We start from the raw sequence: 4539 nt of genomic DNA, 5'->3' as shown, positions 1-4539 counted from the left end.
GGAAGGAAGGCTTCAAGAGTGGTCTTCAGTTCTAACCACCTTACCTCGCCTATTGTGACCTCGGCTTGCCTCGTCCTTTTGTTAAGCTGAAGTTGCTGGATCTGCCTTGTGTCAGATGTGAAGTCTATTAGACGAGCCTTATTTGCTTCAAAATTCTTTTTGAGATCCGAAGCAACGGCCAACCTTTACCGTTGAAGTTCAACTATTTGACGTTGTAGCTTGGCGATTTGATGATCAAAGTTGGCCAGCTCTGTTTTCTTTGCTTTAATGGCCTCAACCTCCAGCTGACTAGCTTCGTGAGCGGTCTTTGCAGCCTTTAGGTAGTTTTCGGCCCGGAAAGCCTTTTAAAAAATAGTAAAGAACTGCCGAGTACGCTCCAGAATATCGGATAGGTGGACGAAATTTGTGGTGCTCAGCAAGCCACCACTTGCAAGATCGTTCAGGCACGCTCATACAGAGTTCAGGCCTTTACATTGAAGGATTTGTGAGGTAGAAAAGGATAGGAGTTTCTACAACTTGGTGAAGGCATTGGATTTGGCTACAGAAGGCTCGACCGACGCGGCAAATAGCCTGGCTACTCCAAAAGTATTTGAGAAGAGAGCGTTGAGCTCGACTTCCCATGAAGGTTGCACGTGAAAAGGTTTTAGGCAAAAGGAAAATCGTAAAGAATATAACAGAGAGAATTTGTTTTAGACTTGCTGAGAGGAGACTTCGGCCATGTCTCTTGGTTCATTGCTCGAACCTAGAGAGCTTAATGGCTAAGCCCAGTGTTTAAGATTGTTTCTCAATTCACGCAGCCGATGAAGGTTATCTATGCTTGACGGCCATTGAGGTGGCCAATAAATATAGATAACACCCTTCGGCGCATAGAATTTTTGGTGAAATGAATAATCGGGCACCTGACATTTAATATTTTTCTCGGTTCAGACTTGTTATAGTAAAATTAATGAGAGAAAGGGATCGAGCTTTACAAAAGCCGAAGTGATTTCTTGTGGAGGAATGCCAATGTCTTGATCTTACAAATGGATTGGTGTCTCCGCTGTCGCTTTAGGTTCGATAAGATGCCTTTTTCAATGATCAGCTATAGGAGGATCGACCTGGTCAGTCACCCCAATTACATGTGGAGGATTAGTGCTAGGAGGTTTAGTTGGTCGAGGGTGACTCGTTGTGGGATTTCTTCGCTGTCGTCGTCTTGAAATAAGAGTTATTAGTATTCAGAATCTATTCGAAGAAGAAGTTGTCAGCAATATAATCATACCTCTTCTTCCAGAATGACCGCTGGTTTTGTTTTTGGATTTAGGGGGAGATTTTTCTCGGCCAAGGTGGCCACTTCCTCCAAGACAGGAGCAACGGCCGGCTCTGGTGCTGCAGGTTCCTTTACCACCAGATCATTGGTTGGTTCAACCACAACTTGTCAAACGGGATGAACCTCAGATGCTCGACCGGTAGGAGGGTTTGGTTGCATGTCTGTCGAGGCTTGAACGGTAAAAGCGCGAAAAGACTCAGCGGTTGCTCTTGTGGTTTGGCTAGAGATGACATGAATCTCCCGCTCTTTTTTTTGTTCATTTCTTGACACGTTTTTTAGGATAGGGAGCATCGCTAGCCGTTTAGGCCTCTGGGCGAGACCATTTACTCGGCAAGGTCGGCAAAGAAGTCGCAGTTTTCTTTAGCGAGAGGGCAAGTTTTTTCTTGGCCACGGCTGCAGCTGCCGCATCCGCATGACTACTTGAAAAAGCTAAAATCAAATCAAAAGGGAGTTTGAACAAACAACCAAAGTGAAATGATAGACGCAGATAAATACCTCGAGCTAACTTTTTAGATTTTGGGGCAAGGGCTTTCTTTGGGCAGTCGCTGAAAACCTTTTTGATGGCGTTCTCGACCAGTGTGTGAAAAAAGTCCTGAATGTATGTTTCCCACCAATCGACGAAGGTGTCGGTACAGAGGGTTTCAGGGACGTGCGGTCGAAGACTGAATTTTTGGCACCTCTCTTGAAATTCACTTGCTGTCTCCTTACATTCTTTCTCCGAAGAACCAGAGAGGCATCCTCAGCTTAGGAGGGAGTAAGAAGTGAATAGAGGCACCAGACAACCTTAGAGATAGTCGAGTTGCTGAGCAGTGAAATGGGGATAGTAGATTTCCCAGCTCGCTCGACGAGCATCACAGTCCAGATGACTGTCGCGTGTTAACACGAACGACTCCTAGCTTTGGTGAAGGTCAACATCTTCAGCTTCACTCCATGTTGATAATGGAAGCCTGATGAAAAAGGGGTACTCCTAACAACGACATATTAGAAATTCGTCGTCAGAGAGATGGGCTTGGTAATAGTGAGTCTCGTATACCCTACTAAGACTTTCCTCCAAAACTCTTGAATTCCGATGAGGGACATTGAATTTGCCAAAAATAATGGATGGTGCTATTTGATTTAAAGACCTGGATCAAATGGCTTAAAATCAATCAATTTATATTCATTATGTATTTATTTATCGATATATTTGCAAACGCTATCCAAAACTTGACAAAGAAAAGCTGAAGGCTTTAGTTTCCGAACTTGGTACCATAATCCCAAAGATTGTCTTGAATGGATTGTATATGTACCTAAGTAGTCTCATCCTCACAATCTTCCTATTGATAATGTATCATTGGAAGAACATGTTAGATAAGTCTATCATAAAGAGGACAACACTTTTAATGTCATAATTCTTCACTTACAAATCATTGTATGAAGAAATAAGAGTTGCTTTGAACAACCCTTAGTTAACGTAAATAGTAGTGCTTGTTTCTTTGTTAAATGAACAAGGAACTTGAGAAGTAAGCACAAGGGCATGGACACTTTATGTGCCATGATTCTTCACTTATAAATTGTTGTATGAAGAAATGAGAGTTGCCTTGAACAATTCTTGAAAGTTTGCAATTATGTTTAGAACATAATGGTTGATTGACAAAAATAGTCCATCAACATGGACTTATGATGATTTTGAATCATTGAATGTTGAAGTGTTAAACTACTTCAAGAGACGGAAACTAGGCAAGGACTTCACCTTTGTGTCCCTATCCAAATGGTTCACTAAGTTTATTGTAAACTATATAGTGAACATTAACTGCACACTTTCCATATTGTTTGATGTGTATAACACAATTGAAATAAGTTTCAAGAGAGATAGTGGGAGTTTAGGGACCATGACTATTGTAGTCAAAGGAGAAGTCAAATGAAGAAGGTGAAAAACTCCAAGGGAACAAACTTTCTTTATGAAAGGATGAACATTTGAAGGTGTATTTGCAAGAAATGTCTTGCAAGTGTCAAGAACACACCTTTCGAAGGTGTTGTAAATTGTTCTTAAAAAAGTTCAAAATAGTTGGTTCTTCTACTTGAATGCTTGATTCCGTATTAGTAACTATGTTTTACAATAGTTGTAAAAGTGTGGCTAATAAGAAGTAGAAGATTAATGAGAGAAGAGAAAGTACTTCACATTCAGAATGTGAATAAAATATAGATCTCTGCGAAAGCAGATAATACTTACTTCCTCATATGAACTACCATAGAAATTGGAAAACCAAAGATTGTCTTTACATTGCAATTTGAATAAGGAACTTAATTCCATCACTTTAAGAGATGGACGAATGTTTTGTTTGACAAAACATTATTCTTTATTAATGAACATAAATTACAAGTTGGTCATAAATGAATGCTTTGGGTCGTTAGATCTGAATCCAATGGCTTCTTGTTAAAATTGTATAGAGGCGAAATGTTCGAATCTTTATTCTTTTGGAAATAATAAAGAATCACAAAGTTTTTAGGGTTAATTCACTTAGATGTTAGTGGCACTTGTCCACAACATAATACTACTCATGTTGTATGATATTCACCGAAGATCGCTCTCGGTTGGACTATTGTTTATTTTGAATAAACACAAGTCTGAATGCTTTGCAAAAGGATTCAAAGAATTCAAGAATGTAAGTTGATGAGTAAGACGTCTAAAGTATTTACCTCCTTAGATTTGATCCAAGGAAAAATAACACTTTAGAAGACTTTCCTTGAAAGATATCAAGGAAAATAGCATCATAAAATAATGGATTTCTCCATTAGGAGAAGAACGAACTCGAATAAGATTTAGTTCGTTGGATGTTATCAATTACCCATTTATAGAATATATACTTCTAAGACAATATGATTGTCAATTAGAAGATCTTCCAAAATTTTCATGACTCCATAGGATGTAGTTGGAAAGAAAGACAAGTTTTAATCGGGTTAAGATTTGGGGTTGTGTGCTAATAAGCAATATTTGTTTGAGAACAATCTTGTGGGATATCCTTAAATTAACCTTTGGATATCACTTCTATAAACCAACTAACAAATGTTATTTGTTGGGTAGTTCATTGTAATCCTACAATAGGATTTGCTTAACATAAAGCAAATGAAGGAGAGATAGAATTCAAAGACTGGGTTCTTTGAGAGACAAGATGATAATCAACAAATATAACAACCAAGTTCGTACACCACTAGCTCCAAGGTAGTCGAGAAGGATCAATAAACCATCTCAA

Source organism: Malus sylvestris, chromosome 2 (assembly GCF_916048215.2).
Source record: "Malus sylvestris chromosome 2, drMalSylv7.2, whole genome shotgun sequence".
Taxonomy (NCBI): domain Eukaryota; kingdom Viridiplantae; phylum Streptophyta; class Magnoliopsida; order Rosales; family Rosaceae; genus Malus; species Malus sylvestris.
This window is presented reverse-complemented; position numbering follows the sequence as displayed.